The sequence below is a fragment of the Triturus cristatus genome, chromosome 11, assembly GCF_964204655.1.
Source record: "Triturus cristatus chromosome 11, aTriCri1.1, whole genome shotgun sequence".
Classification (NCBI taxonomy): Eukaryota; Metazoa; Chordata; class Amphibia; order Caudata; family Salamandridae; genus Triturus; species Triturus cristatus.
The window spans coordinates 1143669580-1143694087 of NC_140594.1; the positions used below are offsets into that span (position 1 = coordinate 1143669580).

The following is a 24508-nucleotide window of genomic DNA, read 5'->3' on the forward strand; positions in this document are numbered from 1 at the left end:
TATGCTCATTTCCACTATTTGTACTGCTGCTTTCCATTTCTTCTCTTCTGCACAGCTTTGTCCTTGGTTTCAATCCCCAGTTCTTTACCCTCTGCAAGACAATTTCTACTGCTTTTCATGTTGGAATCCACACCAAATGCACCATTGGAACGGGTGCAAGATTGCCACTGCACTCGGCGTTGTAACATCTGGAACCTAGAGGACACACATCAGAGGGCGTTGGTGGTATAGTGGTGAGCATAGCTGCCTTCCAAGCAGTTGACCCGGATTCTATTCCCGGCCAACGCAGTGCAAATATTTATATATTCTCCAAGCAGGATATATTTTAATGCAACATGTCACAAAACTGAAATATCAGAAACAGAATAATCAGCCGTTATATAAAAAAATAAACAAACACGTAGGTAGACATCTCGATCGCCTCATCTGCTACATTCATTGTCCCAATATATGCTATTTTCCATAAAGCACTCAGCACTCACATGTGCTGATAATAAATATTTTGCTGGGGGCAGGCAATGAAAGGGCTGAGCCCCGACCAGACATTATAACCCCAGCATCCCTATTTTAAAAAGCATTTATAGGCGATATCTAGCCTCTGAAAATAATAGGCAAGATCCACCGATAAATCTGGCAAAAGTCCCCAAGATTTTGTGCATACTTGTGCTCTCACCTGAATGCAGCGCCACCTTGTAACCATCGGATGTAACTGCGGCTCAGAAAAATGTTTTATCAGAGGGCAAGTTGAGAGGACTCCAAGTGCCAGATTTCCACGGAAAGAGCCTCTCACTGCAGCAGGAAGGTTGGATACTTCAAATTGGCATAGTTTCCTGTCCAGCGTCCTCTCACGTCCCGAACGCTCCCAAACGCTCAAAAGCCTCGCCCTCACCGGGTAGATCTCTGGCTCCCAGGTAAAGCCAAATCCTGAGTATGCTAGTGCTAGGATCACAGAGAAAGGACAGGGACAGAGAGCTGCTGTCTTGGTAAAGGCCTGAAACGGCTAATTCCTAAGAGGGTCTGCACTTTCAGTTATGACTGAATGTGAGTGGGGAAGATGAAGATTTTCTGTACCCAGCATACCTTGCGATGTGCTTAGGCAAATGAGGAGAGAGCCCCACCAATCCCTTGCCACTCCATTGAAAGCTCCTCCTCTGCATAAAGAGAGCACTTTCACAAGGGAGCAGAGTGGCGCAGCGGAAGCGTGCTGAGCCCATAACCCAGATGTCGATGGATCGAAACCATCCTCTGCTAATATTGCTTGTTTTTTCTTCCTAGGACTAATCTGTCATTTCCACCCTGCCAGCAAGGAAAAGCGCAGGCTTGTGCTAGCTATGTGAGAAAAGACTTCTCAACTATCTGTCTCTGCTGTAAATCAAGAGAGTGATCGTCAAAGGATCAACCCTATACTTTGAAAGTAAAGATACCCAATTAGAAGCATAAATGACAGGTGGGACCTTCACACGTTTTTCGGGGCATGCTTTGAATTTCATTCTTCCCTTTTTGTTCTGCTTTTATCAATCTCCTATGCATTTCATGGAATTTACTCCCTTTCTCTTCGCTGCTTTGCTTCCGATGCTGCCCATATGCTCATTTCCACTATTTGTACTGCTGCTTTCCATTTCTTCTCTTCTGCACAGCTTTGTCCTTGGTTTCAATCCCCAGTTCTTTACCCTCTGCAAGACAATTTCTACTGCTTTTCATGTTGGTATCCACACCAAATGCACCATTGGAACGGGTGCAAGATTGCCACTGCACTCGGCGTTGTAACATCTGGAACCTAGAGGACACACATCAGAGGGCGTTGGTGGTATAGTGGTGAGCATAGCTGCCTTCCAAGCAGTTGACCCGGGTTCGATTCCCAGCCAACGCAGTGCAAATATTTATATATTCTCCAAGCAGGATATATTTTAATGCAACATGTCACAAAACTGAAATATCAGAAACAGAATAATCAGCCGTTATATAAAAAAATAAACAAACACGTAGGTAGACATCTCGATCGCCTCATCTGCTACATTCATTGTCCCAATATATGCTATTTTCCATAAAGCACTCAGCACTCACATGTGCTGATAATAAATATTTTGCTGGGGGCAGGCAATGAAAGGGCTGAGCCCCGACCAGACATTATAACCCCAGCATCCCTATTTTAAAAAGCATTTATAGGCGATATCTAGCCTCTGAAAATAATAGGCAAGATCCACCGATAAATCTGGCAAAAGTCCCCAAGATTTTGTGCATACTTGTGCTCTCACCTGAATGCAGCGCCACCTTGTAACCATCGGATGTAACTGCGGCTCAGAAAAATGTTTTATCAGAGGGCAAGTTGAGAGGACTCCAAGTGCCAGATTTCCACGGAAAGAGCCTCTCACTGCAGCTGGAAGGTTGGATACTTCAAATTGGCATAGTTTCCTGTCCAGCGTCCTCTCACGTCCCGAACGCTCCCAAACGCTCAAAAGCCTCTCACCGGGCAAGCCCTCACCGGGTAGATCTCTGGCTCCCAGGTAAAGCCAAATCCTGAGTATGCTAGTGCTAGGATCACAGAGAAAGGACAGGGACAGAGAGCTGCTGTCTTGGTAAAGGCCTGAAACGGCTAATTCCTAAGAGGGTCTGCACTTTCAGTTATGACTGAATGTGAGTGGGGAAGATGAAGATTTTCTGTACCCAGCATACCTTGCGATGTGCTTAGGCAAATGAGGAGAGAGCCCCACCAATCCCTTGCCACTCCGCTGAAAGCTCCTCCTCTGCATAAAGAGAGCACTTTCACAAGGGAGCAGAGTGGCACAGCGGAAGCGTGCTGGGCCCATAACCCAGAGGTCGATGGATCGAAACCATCCTCTGCTAATATTGCTTGATTTTTCTTCCTAGGACTAATCTGTCATTTCCACCCTGCCAGCAAGGAAAAGCGCAGGCTTGTGCTAGCTATGTGAGAAAAGACTTCTCAACTATCTGTCTCTGCTGTAAATCAAGAGAGTGATCGTCAAAGGATCAACCCTATACTTTGAAAGTAAAGATACCCAATTAGAAGCATAAATGACAGGTGGGACCTTCACACGTTTTTCGGGGCATGCTTTGAATTTCATTCTTCCCTTTTTGTTCTGCTTTTATCAATCTCCTATGCATTTCATGGAATTTACTCCCTTTCTCTTCGCTGCTTTGCTTCCGATGCTGCCCATATGCTCATTTCCACTATTTGTACTGCTGCTTTCCATTTCTTCTCTTCTGCACAGCTTTGTCCTTGGTTTCAATCCCCAGTTCTTTACCCTCTGCAAGACAATTTCTACTGCTTTTCATGTTGGAATCCACACCAAATGCACCATTGGAACGGGTGCAAGATTGCCACTGCACTCGGCGTTGTAACATCTGGAACCTAGAGGACACACATCAGAGGGCGTTGGTGGTATAGTGATGAGCATAGCTGCCTTCCAAGCAGTTGACCCGGGTTCGATTCCCGGCCAACGCAGTGCAAATATTTATATATTCTCCAAGCAGGATATATTTTAATGCAACATGTCACAAAACTGAAATATCAGAAACAGAATAATCAGCCGTTATATAAAAAAATAAACAAACACGTAGGTAGACATCTCGATCGCCTCATCTGCTACATTCATTGTCCCAATATATGCTATTTTCCATAAAGCACTCAGCACTCACATGTGCTGATAATAAATATTTTGCTGGGGGCAGGCAATGAAAGGGCTGAGCCCCGACCAGACATTATAACCCCAGCATCCCTATTTTAAAAAGCATTTATAGGCGATATCTAGCCTCTGAAAATAATAGGCAAGATCCACCGATAAATCTGGCAAAAGTCCCCAAGATTTTGTGCATACTTGTGCTCTCACCTGAATGCAGCGCCACCTTGTAACCATCGGATGTAACTGCGGCTCAGAAAAATGTTTTATCAGAGGGCAAGTTGAGAGGACTCCAAGTGCCAGATTTCCACGGAAAGAGCCTCTCACTGCAGCTGGAAGGTTGGATACTTCAAATTGGCATAGTTTCCTGTCCAGCGTCCTCTCACGTCCCGAACGCTCCCAAACGCTCAAAAGCCTCACACCGGGCAAGCCCTCATCGGGTAGATCTCTGGCTCCCAGGTAAAGCCAAATCCTGAGTATGCTAGTGCTAGGATCACAGAGAAAGGACAGGGACAGAGAGCTGCTGTCTTGGTAAAGGCCTGAAACGGCTAATTCCTAAGAGGGTCTGCACTTTCAGTTATGACTGAATGTGAGTGGGGAAGATGAAGATTTTCTGTACCCAGCATACCTTGCGATGTGCTTAGGCAAATGAGGAGAGAGCCCCACCAATCCCTTGCCACTCCGCTGAAAGCTCCTCCTCTGCATAAAGAGAGCACTTTCACAAGGGAGCAGAGTGGCGCAGCGGAAGCGTGCTGGGCCCATAACCCAGAGGTCGATGGATCGAAACCATCCTCTGCTAATATTGCTTGATTTTTCTTCCTAGGACTAATCTGTCATTTCCACCCTGCCAGCAAGGAAAAGCGCAGGCTTGTGCTAGCTATGTGAGAAAAGACTTCTCAACTATCTGTCTCTGCTGTAAATCAAGAGAGTGATCGTCAAAGGATCAACCCTATACTTTGAAAGTAAAGATACCCAATTAGAAGCATAAATGACAGGTGGGACCTTCACACGTTTTTCGGGGCATGCTTTGAATTTCATTCTTCCCTTTTTGTTCTGCTTTTATCAATCTCCTATGCATTTCATGGAATTTACTCCCTTTCTCTTCGCTGCTTTGCTTCCGATGCTGCCCATATGCTCATTTCCACTATTTGTACTGCTGCTTTCCATTTCTTCTCTTCTGCACAGCTTTGTCCTTGGTTTCAATCCCCAGTTCTTTACCATCTGCAAGACAATTTCTACTGCTTTTCATGTTGGAATCCACACCAAATGCACCATTGGAACGGGTGCAAGATTGCCACTGCACTCGGCGTTGTAACATCTGGAACCTAGAGGACACACATCAGAGGGCGTTGGTGGTATAGTGGTGAGCATAGCTGCCTTCCAAGCAGTTGACCCGGGTTCTATTCCCGGCCAACGCAGTGCAAATATTTATATATTCTCCAAGCAGGATATATTTTAATGCAACATGTCACAAAACTGAAATATCAGAAACAGAATAATCAGCCGTTATATAAAAAAATAAACAAACACGTAGGTAGACATCTCGATCGCCTCATCTGCTACATTCATTGTCCCAATATATGCTATTTTCCATAAAGCACTCAGCACTCACATGTGCTGATAATAAATATTTTGCTGGGGGCAGGCAATGAAAGGGCTGAGCCCCGACCAGACATTATAACCCCAGCATCCCTATTTTAAAAAGCATTTATAGGCGATATCTAGCCTCTGAAAATAATAGGCAAGATCCACCGATAAATCTGGCAAAAGTCCCCAAGATTTTGTGCATACTTGTGCTCTCACCTGAATGCAGCGCCACCTTGTAACCATCGGATGTAACTGCGGCTCAGAAAAATGTTTTATCAGAGGGCAAGTTGAGAGGACTCCAAGTGCCAGATTTCCACGGAAAGAGCCTCTCACTGCAGCTGGAAGGTTGGATACTTCAAATTGGCATAGTTTCCTGTCCAGCGTCCTCTCACGTCCCGAACGCTCCCAAACGCTCAAAAGCCTCTCACCGGGCAAGCCCTCACCGGGTAGATCTCTGGCTCCCAGGTAAAGCCAAATCCTGAGTATGCTAGTGCTAGGATCACAGAGAAAGGACAGGGACAGAGAGCTGCTGTCTTGGTAAAGGCCTGAAACGGTTAATTCCTAAGAGGGTCTGCACTTTCAGTTATGACTGAATGTGAGTGGGGAAGATGAAGATTTTCTGTACCCAGCATACCTTGCGATGTGCTTAGGCAAATGAGGAGAGAGCCCCACCAATCCCTTGCCACTCCGCTGAAAGCTCCTCCTCTGCATAAAGAGAGCACTTTCACAAGGGAGCAGAGTGGCGCAGCGGAAGCGTGCTGGGCCCATAACCCAGAGGTCGATGGATCGAAACCATCCTCTGCTAATATTGCTTGATTTTTCTTCCTAGGACTAATCTGTCATTTCCACCCTGCCAGCAAGGAAAAGCGCAGGCTTGTGCTAGCTATGTGAGAAAAGACTTCTCAACTATCTGTCTCTGCTGTAAATCAAGAGAGTGATCATCAAAGGATCAACCCTATACTTTGAAAGTAAAGATACCCAATTAGAAGCATAAATGACAGGTGGGACCTTCACACGTTTTTCGGGGCATGCTTTGAATTTCATTCTTCCCTTTTTGTTCTGCTTTTATCAATCTCCTATGCATTTCATGGAATTTACTCCCTTTCTCTTCGCTGCTTTGCTTCCGATGCTGCCCATATGCTCATTTCCACTATTTGTACTGCTGCTTTCCATTTCTTCTCTTCTGCACAGCTTTGTCCTTGGTTTCAATCCCCAGTTCTTTACCCTCTGCAAGACAATTTCTACTGCTTTTCATGTTGGAATCCACACCAAATGCACCATTGGAACGGGTGCAAGATTGCCACTGCACTCGGCGTTGTAACATCTGGAACCTAGAGGACACACATCAGAGGGCGTTGGTGGTATAGTGGTGAGCATAGCTGCCTTCCAAGCAGTTGACCCGGGTTCGATTCCCGGCCAACGCAGTGCAAATATTTATATATTCTCCAAGCAGGATATATTTTAATGCAACATGTCACAAAACTGAAATATCAGAAACAGAATAATCAGCCGTTATATAAAAAAATAAACAAACACGTAGGTAGACATCTCGATCGCCTCATCTGCTACATTCATTGTCCCAATATATGCTATTTTCCATAAAGCACTCAGCACTCACATGTGCTGATAATAAATATTTTGCTGGGGGCAGGCAATGAAAGGGCTGAGCCCCGACCAGACATTATAACCCCAGCATCCCTATTTTAAAAAGCATTTATAGGCGATATCTAGCCTCTGAAAATAATAGGCAAGATCCACCGATAAATCTGGCAAAAGTCCCCAAGATTTTGTGCATACTTGTGCTCTCACCTGAATGCAGCGCCACCTTGTAACCATCGGATGTAACTGCGGCTCAGAAAAATGTTTTATCAGAGGGCAAGTTGAGAGGACTCCAAGTGCCAGATTTCCACGGAAAGAGCCTCTCACTGCAGCTGGAAGGTTGTATACTTCAAATTGGCATAGTTTCCTGTCCAGCGTCCTCTCACGTCCCGAACGCTCCCAAACGCTCAAAAGCCTCACACCGGGCAAGCCCTCACCGGGTAGATCTCTGGCTCCCAGGTAAAGCCAAATCCTGAGTATGCTAGTGCTAGGATCACAGAGAAAGGACAGGGACAGAGAGCTGCTGTCTTGGTAAAGGCCTGAAACGGCTAATTCCTAAGAGGGTCTGCACTTTCAGTTATGACTGAATGTGAGTGGGGAAGATGAAGATTTTCTGTACCCAGCATACCTTGCGATGTGCTTAGGCAAATGAGGAGAGAGCCCCACCAATCCCTTGCCACTCCGCTGAAAGCTCCTCCTCTGCATAAAGAGAGCACTTTCACAAGGGAGCAGAGTGGCGCAGCGGAAGCGTGCTGGGCCCATAACCCAGAGGTCGATGGATCGAAACCATCCTCTGCTAATATTGCTTGATTTTTCTTCCTATGACTAATCTGTCATTTCCACCCTGCCAGCAAGGAAAAGCGCAGGCTTGTGCTAGCTATGTGAGAAAAGACTTCTCAACTATCTGTCTCTGCTGTAAATCAAGAGAGTGATCGTCAAAGGATCAACCCTATACTTTGAAAGTAAAGATACCCAATTAGAAGCATAAATGACAGGTGGGACCTTCACACGTTTTTCGGGGCATGCTTTGAATTTCATTCTTCCCTTTTTGTTCTGCTTTTATCAATCTCCTATGCATTTCATGGAATTTACTCCCTTTCTCTTCGCTGCTTTGCTTCCGATGCTGCCCATATGCTCATTTCCACTATTTGTACTGCTGCTTTCCATTTCTTCTCTTCTGCACAGCTTTGTCCTTGGTTTCAATCCCCAGTTCTTTACCCTCTGCAAGACAATTTCTACTGCTTTTCATGTTGGAATCCACACCAAATGCACCATTGGAACGGGTGCAAGATTGCCACTGCACTCGGCGTTGTAACATCTGGAACCTAGAGGACACACATCAGAGGGCGTTGGTGGTATAGTGGTGAGCATAGCTGCCTTCCAAGCAGTTGACCCGGGTTCGATTCCCGGCCAACGCAGTGCAAATATTTATATATTCTCCAAGCAGGATATATTTTAATGCAACATGTCACAAAACTGAAATATCAGAAACAGAATAATCAGCCGTTATATAAAAAAATAAACAAACACGTAGGTAGACATCTCGATCGCCTCATCTGCTACATTCATTGTCCCAATATATGCTATTTTCCATAAAGCACTCAGCACTCACATGTGCTGATAATAAATATTTTGCTGGGGGCAGGCAATGAAAGGGCTGAGCCCCGACCAGACATTATAACCCCAGCATCCCTATTTTAAAAAGCATTTATAGGCGATATCTAGCCTCTGAAAATAATAGGCAAGATCCACCGATAAATCTGGCAAAAGTCCCCAAGATTTTGTGCATACTTGTGCTCTCACCTGAATGCAGCGCCACCTTGTAACCATCGGATGTAACTGCGGCTCAGAAAAATGTTTTATCAGAGGGCAAGTTGAGAGGACTCCAAGTGCCAGATTTCCACGGAAAGAGCCTCTCACTGCAGCTGGAAGGTTGTATACTTCAAATTGGCATAGTTTCCTGTCCAGCGTCCTCTCACGTCCCGAACGCTCCCAAACGCTCAAAAGCCTCACACCGGGCAAGCCCTCACCGGGTAGATCTCTGGCTCCCAGGTAAAGCCAAATCCTGAGTATGCTAGTGCTAGGATCACAGAGAAAGGACAGGGACAGAGAGCTGCTGTCTTGGTAAAGGCCTGAAACGGCTAATTCCTAAGAGGGTCTGCACTTTCAGTTATGACTGAATGTGAGTGGGGAAGATGAAGATTTTCTGTACCCAGCATACCTTGCGATGTGCTTAGGCAAATGAGGAGAGAGCCCCACCAATCCCTTGCCACTCCGCTGAAAGCTCCTCCTCTGCATAAAGAGAGCACTTTCACAAGGGAGCAGAGTGGCGCAGCGGAAGCGTGCTGGGCCCATAACCCAGAGGTCGATGGATCGAAACCATCCTCTGCTAATATTGCTTGATTTTTCTTCCTATGACTAATCTGTCATTTCCACCCTGCCAGCAAGGAAAAGCGCAGGCTTGTGCTAGCTATGTGAGAAAAGACTTCTCAACTATCTGTCTCTGCTGTAAATCAAGAGAGTGATCGTCAAAGGATCAACCCTATACTTTGAAAGTAAAGATACCCAATTAGAAGCATAAATGACAGGTGGGACCTTCACACGTTTTTCGGGGCATGCTTTGAATTTCATTCTTCCCTTTTTGTTCTGCTTTTATCAATCTCCTATGCATTTCATGGAATTTACTCCCTTTCTCTTCGCTGCTTTGCTTCCGATGCTGCCCATATGCTCATTTCCACTATTTGTACTGCTGCTTTCCATTTCTTCTCTTCTGCACAGCTTTGTCCTTGGTTTCAATCCCCAGTTCTTTACCCTCTGCAAGACAATTTCTACTGCTTTTCATGTTGGAATCCACACCAAATGCACCATTGGAACGGGTGCAAGATTGCCACTGCACTCGGCGTTGTAACATCTGGAACCTAGAGGACACACATCAGAGGGCGTTGGTGGTATAGTGGTGAGCATAGCTGCCTTCCAAGCAGTTGACCCGGGTTCGATTCCCGGCCAACGCAGTGCAAATATTTATATATTCTCCAAGCAGGATATATTTTAATGCAACATGTCACAAAACTGAAATATCAGAAACAGAATAATCAGCCGTTATATAAAAAAATAAACAAACACGTAGGTAGACATCTCGATCGCCTCATCTGCTACATTCATTGTCCCAATATATGCTATTTTCCATAAAGCACTCAGCACTCACATGTGCTGATAATAAATATTTTGCTGGGGGCAGGCAATGAAAGGGCTGAGCCCCGACCAGACATTATAACCCCAGCATCCCTATTTTAAAAAGCATTTATAGGCGATATCTAGCCTCTGAAAATAATAGGCAAGATCCACCGATAAATCTGGCAAAAGTCCCCAAGATTTTGTGCATACTTGTGCTCTCACCTGAATGCAGCGCCACCTTGTAACCATCGGATGTAACTGCGGCTCAGAAAAATGTTTTATCAGAGGGCAAGTTGAGAGGACTCCAAGTGCCAGATTTCCACGGAAAGAGCCTCTCACTGCAGCTGGAAGGTTGGATACTTCAAATTGGCATAGTTTCCTGTCCAGCGTCCTCTCACGTCCCGAACGCTCCCAAACGCTCAAAAGCCTCTCACCGGGCAAGCCCTCACCGGGTAGATCTCTGGCTCCCAGGTAAAGCCAAATCCTGAGTATGCTAGTGCTAGGATCACAGAGAAAGGACAGGGACAGAGAGCTGCTGTCTTGGTAAAGGCCTGAAACGGTTAATTCCTAAGAGGGTCTGCACTTTCAGTTATGACTGAATGTGAGTGGGGAAGATGAAGATTTTCTGTACCCAGCATACCTTGCGATGTGCTTAGGCAAATGAGGAGAGAGCCCCACCAATCCCTTGCCACTCCGCTGAAAGCTCCTCCTCTGCATAAAGAGAGCACTTTCACAAGGGAGCAGAGTGGCGCAGCGGAAGCGTGCTGGGCCCATAACCCAGAGGTCGATGGATCGAAACCATCCTCTGCTAATATTGCTTGATTTTTCTTCCTAGGACTAATCTGTCATTTCCACCCTGCCAGCAAGGAAAAGCGCAGGCTTGTGCTAGCTATGTGAGAAAAGACTTCTCAACTATCTGTCTCTGCTGTAAATCAAGAGAGTGATCGTCAAAGGATCAACCCTATACTTTGAAAGTAAAGATACCCAATTAGAAGCATAAATGACAGGTGGGACCTTCACACGTTTTTCGGGGCATGCTTTGAATTTCATTCTTCCCTTTTTGTTCTGCTTTTATCAATCTCCTATGCATTTCATGGAATTTACTCCCTTTCTCTTCGCTGCTTTGCTTCCGATGCTGCCCATATGCTCATTTCCACTATTTGTACTGCTGCTTTCCATTTCTTCTCTTCTGCACAGCTTTGTCCTTGGTTTCAATCCCCAGTTCTTTACCCTCTGCAAGACAATTTCTACTGCTTTTCATGTTGGAATCCACACCAAATGCACCATTGGAACGGGTGCAAGATTGCCACTGCACTCGGCGTTGTAACATCTGGAACCTAGAGGACACACATCAGAGGGCGTTGGTGGTATAGTGGTGAGCATAGCTGCCTTCCAAGCAGTTGACCCGGGTTCGATTCCCGGCCAACGCAGTGCAAATATTTATATATTCTCCAAGCAGGATATATTTTAATGCAACATGTCACAAAACTGAAATATCAGAAACAGAATAATCAGCCGTTATATAAAAAAATAAACAAACACGTAGGTAGACATCTCGATCGCCTCATCTGCTACATTCATTGTCCCAATATATGCTATTTTCCATAAAGCACTCAGCACTCACATGTGCTGATAATAAATATTTTGCTGGGGGCAGGCAATGAAAGGGCTGAGCCCCGACCAGACATTATAACCCCAGCATCCCTATTTTAAAAAGCATTTATAGGCGATATCTAGCCTCTGAAAATAATAGGCAAGATCCACCGATAAATCTGGCAAAAGTCCCCAAGATTTTGTGCATACTTGTGCTCTCACCTGAATGCAGCGCCACCTTGTAACCATCGGATGTAACTGCGGCTCAGAAAAATGTTTTATCAGAGGGCAAGTTGAGAGGACTCCAAGTGCCAGATTTCCACGGAAAGAGCCTCTCACTGCAGCTGGAAGGTTGTATACTTCAAATTGGCATAGTTTCCTGTCCAGCGTCCTCTCACGTCCCGAACGCTCCCAAACGCTCAAAAGCCTCACACCGGGCAAGCCCTCACCGGGTAGATCTCTGGCTCCCAGGTAAAGCCAAATCCTGAGTATGCTAGTGCTAGGATCACAGAGAAAGGACAGGGACAGAGAGCTGCTGTCTTGGTAAAGGCCTGAAACGGCTAATTCCTAAGAGGGTCTGCACTTTCAGTTATGACTGAATGTGAGTGGGGAAGATGAAGATTTTCTGTACCCAGCATACCTTGCGATGTGCTTAGGCAAATGAGGAGAGAGCCCCACCAATCCCTTGCCACTCCGCTGAAAGCTCCTCCTCTGCATAAAGAGAGCACTTTCACAAGGGAGCAGAGTGGCGCAGCGGAAGCGTGCTGGGCCCATAACCCAGAGGTCGATGGATCGAAACCATCCTCTGCTAATATTGCTTGATTTTTCTTCCTATGACTAATCTGTCATTTCCACCCTGCCAGCAAGGAAAAGCGCAGGCTTGTGCTAGCTATGTGAGAAAAGACTTCTCAACTATCTGTCTCTGCTGTAAATCAAGAGAGTGATCGTCAAAGGATCAACCCTATACTTTGAAAGTAAAGATACCCAATTAGAAGCATAAATGACAGGTGGGACCTTCACACGTTTTTCGGGGCATGCTTTGAATTTCATTCTTCCCTTTTTGTTCTGCTTTTATCAATCTCCTATGCATTTCATGGAATTTACTCCCTTTCTCTTCGCTGCTTTGCTTCCGATGCTGCCCATATGCTCATTTCCACTATTTGTACTGCTGCTTTCCATTTCTTCTCTTCTGCACAGCTTTGTCCTTGGTTTCAATCCCCAGTTCTTTACCCTCTGCAAGACAATTTCTACTGCTTTTCATGTTGGAATCCACACCAAATGCACCATTGGAACGAGTGCAAGATTGCCACTGCACTCGGCGTTGTAACATCTGGAACCTAGAGGACACACATCAGAGGGCGTTGGTGGTATAGTGGTGAGCATAGCTGCCTTCCAAGCAGTTGACCCGGGTTCGATTCCCGGCCAACGCAGTGCAAATATTTATATATTCTCCAAGCAGGATATATTTTAATGCAACATGTCACAAAACTGAAATATCAGAAACAGAATAATCAGCCGTTATATAAAAAAATAAACAAACACGTAGGTAGACATCTCGATCGCCTCATCTGCTACATTCATTGTCCCAATATATGCTATTTTCCATAAAGCACTCAGCACTCACATGTGCTGATAATAAATATTTTGCTGGGGGCAGGCAATGAAAGGGCTGAGCCCCGACCAGACATTATAACCCCAGCATCCCTATTTTAAAAAGCATTTATAGGCGATATCTAGCCTCTGAAAATAATAGGCAAGATCCACCGATAAATCTGGCAAAAGTCCCCAAGATTTTGTGCATACTTGTGCTCTCACCTGAATGCAGCGCCACCTTGTAACCATCGGATGTAACTGCGGCTCAGAAAAATGTTTTATCAGAGGGCAAGTTGAGAGGACTCCAAGTGCCAGATTTCCACGGAAAGAGCCTCTCACTGCAGCTGGAAGGTTGTATACTTCAAATTGGCATAGTTTCCTGTCCAGCGTCCTCTCACGTCCCGAACGCTCCCAAACGCTCAAAAGCCTCACACCGGGCAAGCCCTCACCGGGTAGATCTCTGGCTCCCAGGTAAAGCCAAATCCTGAGTATGCTAGTGCTAGGATCACAGAGAAAGGACAGGGACAGAGAGCTGCTGTCTTGGTAAAGGCCTGAAACGGCTAATTCCTAAGAGGGTCTGCACTTTCAGTTATGACTGAATGTGAGTGGGGAAGATGAAGATTTTCTGTACCCAGCATACCTTGCGATGTGCTTAGGCAAATGAGGAGAGAGCCCCACCAATCCCTTGCCACTCCGCTGAAAGCTCCTCCTCTGCATAAAGAGAGCACTTTCACAAGGGAGCAGAGTGGCGCAGCGGAAGCGTGCTGGGCCCATAACCCAGAGGTCGATGGATCGAAACCATCCTCTGCTAATATTGCTTGATTTTTCTTCCTATGACTAATCTGTCATTTCCACCCTGCCAGCAAGGAAAAGCGCAGGCTTGTGCTAGCTATGTGAGAAAAGACTTCTCAACTATCTGTCTCTGCTGTAAATCAAGAGAGTGATCGTCAAAGGATCAACCCTATACTTTGAAAGTAAAGATACCCAATTAGAAGCATAAATGACAGGTGGGACCTTCACACGTTTTTCGGGGCATGCTTTGAATTTCATTCTTCCCTTTTTGTTCTGCTTTTATCAATCTCCTATGCATTTCATGGAATTTACTCCCTTTCTCTTCGCTGCTTTGCTTCCGATGCTGCCCATATGCTCATTTCCACTATTTGTACTGCTGCTTTCCATTTCTTCTCTTCTGCACAGCTTTGTCCTTGGTTTCAATCCCCAGTTCTTTACCCTCTGCAAGACAATTTCTACTGCTTTTCATGTTGGAATCCACACCAAATGCACCATTGGAACGGGTGCAAGATTGCCACTGCACTCGGCGTTGTAACATCTGGAACCTAGAGGACACACATCAGAGGGCGTTGGTGGTATAGTGGTGAGCATAGCTGCCTTCCAAGCAGTTGACCCGGGTTCGATTCCCGGCCAACGCAGTGCAAATATTTATATATTCTCCAAGCAGGATATATTTTAATGCAACATGTCACAAAACTGAAATATCAGAAACAGAATAATCAGCCGTTATATAAAAAAATAATCAAACACGTAGGTAGACATCTCGATCGCCTCATCTGCTACATTCATTGTCCCAATATATGCTATTTTCCATAAAGCACTCACCACTCACATGTGCTGATAATAAATATTTTGCTGGGGGCAGGCAATGAAAGGGCTGAGCCCCGACCAGAAATTATAACCCCAGCATCCCTATGTTAAAAAGCATTTCTAGGCGATATCTAGCCTCTGAAAATAATAGGCAAGATCCACCGATAAATCTGGCAAAAGTCCGCAAGATTTTGTGCATACTTGTGTTCTCACCTGAATGCAGCGCCACCTTGTAACCATCGGATGTAACTGCGGCTCAGAAAAATGTTTTATCAGAGGGCAAGTTGAGAGGACTCCAAGTGGCAGATTTCCACGGAAAGAGCCTCTCACTGCAGCAGGAAGGTTGGATACTTCAAATTGGCATAGTTTCCTGTCCAGCGTCCTCTCACGTCCCGAACGCTCCCAAACGCTCAAAAGCCTCACACCGGGCAAGCCCTCACCGGGTAGATCTCTGGCTCCCAGGTAAAGCCAAATCCTGAGTATGCTAGTGCTAGGATCACAGAGAAAGGACAGGGACAGAGAGCTGCAGTCTTGGTAAAGGCCTGAAACGGCTAATTCCTAAGAGGGTCTGCACTTTCAGTTATGACTGAATGTGAGTGGGGAAGATGAAGATTTTCTGTACCCAGCATACCTTGCGATGTGCTTAGGCAAATGAGGAGAGAGCCCCACCAATCCCTTGCCACTCCGCTGAAAGCTCCTCCTCTGCATAAAGAGAGCACTTTCACAAGGTAGCAGAGTGGCGCAGCGGAAGCGTGCTGGGCCCATAACCCAGAGGTCGATGGATCAAAACCATCCTCTGCTAATATTGCTTGATTTTTCTTCCTAGGACTAATCTGTCATTTCCACCCTGCCAGCAAGGAAAAGCGCAGGCTTGTGCTAGCTATGTGAGAAAAGACTTCTCAACTATCTGTCTCTGCTGTAAATCAAGAGAGTGATCGTCAAAGGATCAACCCTATACTTTGAAAGTAAAGATACCCAATTAGAAGCATAAATGACAGGTGGGACCTTCACACGTTTTTCGGGGCATGCTTTGAATTTCATTCTTCCCTTTTTGTTCTGCTTTTATCAATCTCCTATGCATTTCATGGAATTTACTCCCTTTCTCTTCGCTGCTTTGCTTCCGATGCTGCCCATATGCTCATTTCCACTATTTGTACTGCTGCTTTCCATTTCTTCTCTTCTGCACAGCTTTGTCCTTGGTTTCAATCCCCAGTTCTTTACCCTCTGCAAGACAATTTCTACTGCTTTTCATGTTGGAATCCACACCAAATGTACCATTGGAACGGGTGCAAGATTGCCACTGCACTCGGCGTTGTAACATCTGGAACCTAGAGGACACACATCAGAGGGCGTTGGTGGTATAGTGGTGAGCATAGCTGCCTTCCAAGCAGTTGACCCGGGTTCGATTCCCGGCCAACGCAGTGCAAATATTTATATATTCTCCAAGCAGGATATATTTTAATGCAACATGTCACAAAACTGAAATATCAGAAACAGAATAATCAGCCGTTATATAAAAAAATAAACAAACACGTAGGTAGACATCTCGATCGCCTCATCTGCTACATTCATTGTCCCAATATATGCTATTTTCCATAAAGCACTCAGCACTCACATGTGCTGATAATAAATATTTTGCTGGGGGCAGGCAATGAAAGGGCTGAGCCCCGACCAGACATTATAACCCCAGCATCCCTATTTTAAAAAGCATTTATAGGCGATATCTAGCCTCTGAAAATAATAGGCAAGATCCACCGATAAATCTGGCAAAAGTCCCCAAGATTTTGTGCATACTTGTGCTCTCACCTGAATGCAGCGCCACCTTGTAACCATCGGATGTAACTGCGGCTCAGAAAAATGTTTTATCAGAGGGCAAGTTGAGAGGACTCCAAGTGCCAGATTTCCACGGAAAGAGACTCTCACTGCAGCAGGAAGGTTGGATACTTCAAATTGGCATAGTTTCCTGTCCAGCGTCCTCAACGCTCCCAAACGCTCAAAAGCCTCACACCGGGCAAGCCCTCACCGGGTAGATCTCTGGCTCCCAGGTAAAGCCAAATCCTGAGTATGCTAGTGCTAGGATCACAGAGAAAGGACAGGGACAGAGAGCTGCTGTCTTGGTAAAGGCCTGAAACGGCTAATTCCTAAGAGGGTCTGCACTTTCAGTTATGACTGAATGTGAGTGGGGAAGATGAAGATTTTCTGTACCCAGCATACCTTGCGATGTGCTTAGGCAAATGAGGAGAGAGCCCCACCAATCCCTTGCCACTCCGCTGAAAGCTCCTCCTCTGCATAAAGAGAGCACTTTCACAAGGGAGCAGAGTGGCGCAGCGGAAGCGCGCTGGGCCCATAACCCAGAGGTCGATGGATCGAAACCATCCTCTGCTAATATTGCTTGATTTTTCTTCCTAGGACTAATCCGTCATTTCCACCCTGCCAGCAAGGAAAAGCGCAGGCTTGTGCTAGCTATGTGAGAAAAGACTTCTCAACTATCTGTCTCTGCTGTAAATCAAGAGAGTGATCGTCAAAGGATCAACCCTATACTTTGAAAGTAAAGATACCCAATTAGAAGCATAAATGACAGGTGGGACCTTCACACGTTTTTCGGGGCATGCTTTGAATTTCATTCTTCCCTTTTTGTTCTGCTTTTATCAATCTCCTATGCATTTCATGGAATTTACTCCCTTTCTCTTCGCTGCTTTGCTTCCGATGCTGCCCATATGCTCATTTCCACTATTTGTACTGCTGCTTTCCATTTCTTCTCTTCTGCACAGCTTTGTCCTTGGTTTCAATCCCCAGTTCTTTACCCTCTGCAAGACTATTTCTACTGCTTTTCATGTTGGAATCCACACCAAATGCACCATTGGAACGGGTGCAAGATTGCCACTGCACTCGGCGTTGTAACATCTGGAACCTAGAGGACACACATCAGAGGGCGTTGGTGGTATAGTGGTGAGCATAGCTGCCTTCCAAGCAGTTGACCCGGGTTCGATTCCCGGCCAACGCAGTGCAAATATTTATATATTCTCCAAGCAGGATATATTTTAATGCAACATGTCACAAAACTGAAATATCAGAAACAGAATAATCAGCCGTTATATAAAAAAATAAACAAACACGTAGGTAGACATCTCGATCGCCTCATCTGCTACATTCATTGTCCCAATATATGCTATTTTCCATAAAGCACTCAGCACTCACATGTGCTGATAATAAATATTTTGCTGGGGGCAGGCAATGAAAGGGCTGAGCCCCGACCAGACATTATAACCCCAGCATCCCTATTTTAAAAAGCATTTATAGGCGATATCTAGCCTCTGAAAATAATAGGCAAGATCCACCGATAAATCTGGCAAAAGTCCCCAAGATTTTGTGCATACTTGTGCTCTCACCTGAATGCAGCGCCACCTTGTAACCATCGGATGTAACTGCGGCTCAGAAAAATGTTTTATCAGAGGGCAAGTTGAGAGGACTCCAAGTGCCAGATTTCCACGGAAAGAGCCTCTCACTGCAGCTGGAAGGTTGGATACTTCAAATTGGCATAGTTTCCTGTCCAGCGTCCTCAACGCTCCCAAACGCTCAAAAGCCTCACACCGGGCAAGCCCTCACCGGGTAGATCTCTGGCTCCCAGGTAAAGCCAAATCCTGAGTATGCTAGTGCTAGGATCACAGAGAAAGGACAGGGACAGAGAGCTGCTGTCTTGGTAAAGGCCTGAAACGGCTAATTCCTAAGAGGGTCTGCACTTTCAGTTATGACTGAATGTGAGTGGGGAAGATGAAGATTTTCTGTACCCAGCATACCTTGCGATGTGCTTAGGCAAATGAGGAGAGAGCCCCACCAATCCCTTGCCACTCCGCTGAAAGCTCCTCCTCTGCATAAAGAGAGCACTTTCACAAGGGAGCAGAGTGGCGCAGCGGAAGCGTGCTGGGCCCATAACCCAGAGGTCGATGGATCGAAACCATCCTCTGCTAATATTGCTTGATTTTTCTTCCTAGGACTAATCTGTCATTTCCACCCTGCCAGCAAGGAAAAGCGCAGGCTTGTGCTAGCTATGTGAGAAAAGACTTCTCAACTATCTGTCTCTGCTGTAAATCAAGAGAGTGATCGTCAAAGGATCAACCCTATACTTTGAAAGTAAAGATACCCAATTAGAAGCATAAATGACAGGTGGGACCTTCACACGTTTTTCGGGGCATGCTTTGAATTTCATTCTTCCCTTTTTGTTCTGCTTTTATCAATCTCCTATGCATTTCATGGAATTTACTCCCTTTCTCTTCGCTGCTTTGCTTCCGATGCTGCCCATATGCTCATTTCCACTATTTGTACTGCTGCTTTCCATTTCTTCTCTTCTGCACAGCTTTGTCCTTGGTTTCAATCCCCAGTTCTTTACCCTCTGCAAGACAATTTCTACTGCTTTTCATGTTGGAATCCACACCAAATGCACCATTGGAACGGGTGCAAGATTGCCACTGCACTCGGCGTTGTAACATCTGGAACCTTAAAGGACACACATCAGAGGGCGTTGGTGGTATAGTGGTGAGCATAGCTGCCTTCCAAGCAGTTGACCCGGGTTCGATTCCCGGCCAACGCAGTGCAAATATTTATATATTCTCCAAGCAGGATATATTTTAATGCAAGATGTCACAAAACTGAAATATCAGAAACAGAATAATCAGCCGTTATATAAAAAAATAAACAAACACGTAGGTAGACATCTCGATCGCCTCATCTGCTACATTCATTGTCCCAATATATGCTATTTTCCATAAAGCACTCAGCACTCACATGTGCTGATAATAAATATTTTGCTGGGGGCAGGCAATGAAAGGGCTGAGCCCCGACCAGACATTATAACCCCAGCATCCCTATTTTAAAAAGCATTTATAGGCGATATCTAGCCTCTGAAAATAATAGGCAAGATCCACCGATAAATCTGGCAAAAGTCCCCAAGATTTTGTGCATACTTGTGCTCTCACCTGAATGCAGCGCCACCTTGTAACCATCGGATGTAACTGCGGCTCAGAAAAATGTTTTATCAGAGGGCAAGTTGAGAGGACTCCAAGTGCCAGATTTCCACGGAAAGAGACTCTCACTGCAGCAGGAAGGTTGGATACTTCAAATTGGCATAGTTTCCTGTCCAGCGTCCTCAACGCTCCCAAACGCTCAAAAGCCTCACACCGGGCAAGCCCTCACCGGGTAGATCTCTGGCTCCCAGGTAAAGCCAAATCCTGAGTATGCTAGTGCTAGGATCACAGAGAAAGGACAGGGACAGAGAGCTGCTGTCTTGGTAAAGGCCTGAAACGGCTAATTCCTAAGAGGGTCTGCACTTTCAGTTATGACTGAATGTGAGTGGGGAAGATGAAGATTTTCTGTACCCAGCATACCTTGCGATGTGCTTAGGCAAATGAGGAGAGAGCCCCACCAATCCCTTGCCACTCCGCTGAAAGCTCCTCCTCTGCATAAAGAGAGCACTTTCACAAGGGAGCAGAGTGGCGCAGCGGAAGCGCGCTGGGCCCATAACCCAGAGGTCGATGGATCGAAACCATCCTCTGCTAATATTGCTTGATTTTTCTTCCTAGGACTAATCTGTCATTTCCACCCTGCCAGCAAGGAAAAGCGCAGGCTTGTGCTAGCTATGTGAGAAAAGACTTCTCAACTATCTGTCTCTGCTGTAAATCAAGAGAGTGATCGTCAAAGGATCAACCCTATACTTTGAAAGTAAAGATACCCAATTAGAAGCATAAATGACAGGTGGGACCTTCACACGTTTTTCGGGGCATGCTTTGAATTTCATTCTTCCCTTTTTGTTCTGCTTTTATCAATCTCCTATGCATTTCATGGAATTTACTCCCTTTCTCTTCGCTGCTTTGCTTCCGATGCTGCCCATATGCTCATTTCCACTATTTGTACTGCTGCTTTCCATTATTTCTCTTCTGCACAGCTTTGTCCTTGGTTTCAATCCCCAGTTCTTTACCCTCTGCAAGACTATTTCTACTGCTTTTCATGTTGGAATCCACACCAAATGCACCATTGGAACGGGTGCAAGATTGCCACTGCACTCGGCGTTGTAACATCTGGAACCTAGAGGACACACATCAGAGGGCGTTGGTGGTATAGTGGTGAGCATAGCTGCCTTCCAAGCAGTTGACCCGGGTTCGATTCCCGGCCAACGCAGTGCAAATATTTATATATTCTCCAAGCAGGATATATTTTAATGCAACATGTCACAAAACTGAAATATCAGAAACAGAATAATCAGCCGTTATATAAAAAAATAAACAAACACGTAGGTAGACATCTCGATCGCCTCATCTGCTATATTCATTGTCCCAATATATGCTATTTTCCATAAAGCACTCAGCACTCACATGTGCTGATAATAAATATTTTGCTGGGGGCAGGCAATGAAAGGGCTGAGCCCCGACCAGACATTATAACCCCAGCATCCCTATTTTAAAAAGCATTTATAGGCGATATCTAGCCTCTGAAAATAATAGGCAAGATCCACCGATAAATCTGGCAAAAGTCCCCAAGATTTTGTGCATACTTGTGCTCTCACCTGAATGCAGCGCCACCTTGTAACCATCGGATGTAACTGCGGCTCAGAAAAATGTTTTATCAGAGGGCAAGTTGAGAGGACTCCAAGTGCCAGATTTCCACGGAAAGAGCCTCTCACTGCAGCTGGAAGGTTGGATACTTCAAATTGGCATAGTTTCCTGTCCAGCGTCCTCTCACGTCCCGAACGCTCCCAAACGCTCAAAAGCCTCACACCGGGCAAGCCCTCACCGGGTAGATCTCTGGCTCCCAGGTAAAGCCAAATCCTGAGTATGCTAGTGCTAGGATCACAGAGAAAGGACAGGGACAGAGAGCTGCTGTCTTGGTAAAGGCCTGAAACGGCTAATTCCTAAGAGGGTCTGCACTTTCAGTTATGACTGAATGTGAGTGGGGAAGATGAAGATTTTCTGTACCCAGCATACCTTGCGATGTGCTTAGGCAAATGAGGAGAGAGCCCCACCAATCCCTTGCCACTCCGCTGAAAGCTCCTCCTCTGCATAAAGAGAGCACTTTCACAAGGGAGCAGAGTGGCGCAGCGGAAGCGTGCTGGGCCCATAACCCAGAGGTCGATGGATCGAAACCATCCTCTGCTAATATTGCTTGATTTTTCTTCCTAGGACTAATCTGTCATTTCCACCCTGCCAGCAAGGAAAAGCGCAGGCTTGTGCTAGCTATGTGAGAAAAGACTTCTCAACTATCTGTCTCTGCTGTAAATCAAGAGAGTGATCGTCAAAGGATCAACCCTATACTTTGAAAGTAAAGATACCCAATTAGAAGCATAAATGACAGGTGGGACCTTCACACGTTTTTCGGGGCATGCTTTGAATTTCATTCTTCCCTTTTTGTTCTGCTTTTATCAATCTCCTATGCATTTCATGGAATTTACTCCCTTTCTCTTCGCTGCTTTGCTTCCGATGCTGCCCATATGCTCATTTCCACTATTTGTACTGCTGCTTTCCATTTCTTCTCTTCTGCACAGCTTTGTCCTTGGTTTCAATCCCCAGTTCTTTACCCTCTGCAAGACAATTTCTACTGCTTTTCATGTTGGAATCCACACCAAATGCACCATTGGAACGGGTGCAAGATTGCCACTGCACTCGGCGTTGTAACATCTGGAACCTAGAGGACACACATCAGAGGGCGTTGGTGGTATAGTGGTGAGCATAGCTGCCTTCCAAGCAGTTGACCCGGGTTCGATTCCCGGCCAACGCAGTGCAAATATTTATATATTCTCCAAGCAGGATATATTTTAATGCAACATGTCACAAAACTGAAATATCAGAAACAGAATAATCAGCCGTTATATAAAAAAATAAACAAACACGTAGGTAGACATCTCGATCGCCTCATCTGCTACATTCATTGTCCCAATATATGCTATTTTCCATAAAGCACTCAGCACTCACATGTGCTGATAATAAATATTTTGCTGGGGGCAGGCAATGAAAGGGCTGAGCCCCGACCAGACATTATAACCCCAGCATCCCTATTTTAAAAAGCATTTATAGGCGATATTTAGCCTCTGAAAATAATAGGCAAGATCCACCGATAAATCTGGCAAAAGTCCCCAAGATTTTGTGCATACTTGTGCTCTCACCTGAATGCAGCGCCACCTTGTAACCATCGGATGTAACTGCGGCTCAGAAAAATGTTTTATCAGAGGGCAAGTTGAGAGGACTCCAAGTGCCAGATTTCCACGGAAAGAGCCTCTCACTGCAGCTGGAAGGTTGGATACTTCAAATTGGCATAGTTTCCTGTCCAGCGTCCTCTCACGTCCCGAACGCTCCCAAACGCTCAAAAGCCTCGCCCTCACCGGGTAGATCTCTGGCTCCCAGGTAAAGCCAAATCCTGAGTATGCTAGTGCTAGGATCACAGAGAAAGGACAGGGACAGAGAGCTGCTGTCTTGGTAAAGGCCTGAAACGGCTAATTCCTAAGAGGGTCTGCACTTTCAGTTATGACTGAATGTGAGTGGGGAAGATGAAGATTTTCTGTACCCAGCATACCTTGCGATGTGCTTAGGCAAATGAGGAGAGAGCCCCACCAATCCCTTGCCACTCCGCTGAAAGCTCCTCCTCTGCATAAAGAGAGCACTTTCACAAGGGAGCAGAGTGGCGCAGCGGAAGCGTGCTGGGCCCATAACCCAGAGGTCGATGGATCGAAACCATCCTCTGCTAATATTGCTTGATTTTTCTTCCTAGGACTAATCTGTCATTTCCACCCTGCCAGCAAGGAAAAGCGCAGGCTTGTGCTAGCTATGTGAGAAAAGACTTCTCAACTATCTGTCTCTGCTGTAAATCAAGAGAGTGATCGTCAAAGGATCAACCCTATACTTTGAAAGTAAAGATACCCAATTAGAAGCATAAATGACAGGTGGGACCTTCACACGTTTTTCGGGGCATGCTTTGAATTTCATTCTTCCCTTTTTGTTCTGCTTTTATCAATCTCCTATGCATTTCATGGAATTTACTCCCTTTCTCTTCGCTGCTTTGCTTCCGATGCTGCCCATATGCTCATTTCCACTATTTGTACTGCTGCTTTCCATTTCTTCTCTTCTGCACAGCTTTGTCCTTGGTTTCAATCCCCAGTTCTTTACCCTCTGCAAGACTATTTCTACTGCTTTTCATGTTGGAATCCACACCAAATGCACCATTGGAACGGGTGCAAGATTGCCACTGCACTCGGCGTTGTAACATCTGGAACCTAGAGGACACACATCAGAGGGCGTTGGTGGTATAGTGGTGAGCATAGCTGCCTTCCAAGCAGTTGACCCGGGTTCGATTCCCGGCCAATGCAGTGCAAATATTTATATATTCTCCAAGCAGGATATATTTTAATGCAACATGTCACAAAACTGAAATATCAGAAACAGAATAATCAGCCGTTATATAAAAAAATAAACAAACACGTAGGTAGACATCTCGATCGCCTCATCTGCTACATTCATTGTCCCAATATATGCTATTTTCCATAAAGCACTCAGCACTCACATGTGCTGATAATAAATATTTTGCTGGGGGCAGGCAATGAAAGGGCTGAGCCCCGACCAGACATTATAACCCCAGCATCCCTATTTTAAAAAGCATTTATAGGCGATATCTAGCCTCTGAAAATAATAGGCAAGATCCACCGATAAATCTGGCAAAAGTCCCCAAGATTTTGTGCATACTTG

The 24508-nt window shown here is 45.6% G+C and overlaps 12 non-coding genes across 12 annotated transcripts; all 12 read left to right on the forward strand.

Annotated features, from left to right (window-relative positions):
• Nucleotides 1-6577: 6577 nt before the first annotated feature.
• Nucleotides 6578-6649, forward strand: TRNAG-UCC (transfer RNA glycine (anticodon UCC)). The gene has a single exon. It is a non-coding gene; the product is annotated as a tRNA-Gly (tRNA).
• A 1521-nt stretch (nt 6650-8170) lies between these two features.
• TRNAG-UCC (transfer RNA glycine (anticodon UCC)) lies at nt 8171-8242 on the forward strand. Its single transcript has one exon. It is a non-coding gene; the product is annotated as a tRNA-Gly (tRNA).
• A 1521-nt stretch (nt 8243-9763) lies between these two features.
• Nucleotides 9764-9835, forward strand: TRNAG-UCC (transfer RNA glycine (anticodon UCC)). The gene has a single exon. It is a non-coding gene; the product is annotated as a tRNA-Gly (tRNA).
• A 1521-nt stretch (nt 9836-11356) lies between these two features.
• On the forward strand, nt 11357-11428 carry TRNAG-UCC (transfer RNA glycine (anticodon UCC)). The gene has a single exon. It is a non-coding gene; the product is annotated as a tRNA-Gly (tRNA).
• Nucleotides 11429-12949: 1521 nt separating this feature from the next.
• TRNAG-UCC (transfer RNA glycine (anticodon UCC)) lies at nt 12950-13021 on the forward strand. Its single transcript has one exon. It is a non-coding gene; the product is annotated as a tRNA-Gly (tRNA).
• A 1521-nt stretch (nt 13022-14542) lies between these two features.
• Nucleotides 14543-14614, forward strand: TRNAG-UCC (transfer RNA glycine (anticodon UCC)). Its single transcript has one exon. It is a non-coding gene; the product is annotated as a tRNA-Gly (tRNA).
• Nucleotides 14615-16135: 1521 nt separating this feature from the next.
• Nucleotides 16136-16207, forward strand: TRNAG-UCC (transfer RNA glycine (anticodon UCC)). The gene has a single exon. It is a non-coding gene; the product is annotated as a tRNA-Gly (tRNA).
• Nucleotides 16208-17718: 1511 nt separating this feature from the next.
• On the forward strand, nt 17719-17790 carry TRNAG-UCC (transfer RNA glycine (anticodon UCC)). The gene has a single exon. It is a non-coding gene; the product is annotated as a tRNA-Gly (tRNA).
• A 1512-nt stretch (nt 17791-19302) lies between these two features.
• Nucleotides 19303-19374, forward strand: TRNAG-UCC (transfer RNA glycine (anticodon UCC)). The gene has a single exon. It is a non-coding gene; the product is annotated as a tRNA-Gly (tRNA).
• A 1511-nt stretch (nt 19375-20885) lies between these two features.
• On the forward strand, nt 20886-20957 carry TRNAG-UCC (transfer RNA glycine (anticodon UCC)). The gene has a single exon. It is a non-coding gene; the product is annotated as a tRNA-Gly (tRNA).
• Nucleotides 20958-22478: 1521 nt separating this feature from the next.
• TRNAG-UCC (transfer RNA glycine (anticodon UCC)) lies at nt 22479-22550 on the forward strand. The gene has a single exon. It is a non-coding gene; the product is annotated as a tRNA-Gly (tRNA).
• A 1510-nt stretch (nt 22551-24060) lies between these two features.
• TRNAG-UCC (transfer RNA glycine (anticodon UCC)) lies at nt 24061-24132 on the forward strand. Its single transcript has one exon. It is a non-coding gene; the product is annotated as a tRNA-Gly (tRNA).
• The last annotated feature ends 376 nt before the right edge of the window (nt 24133-24508 follow it).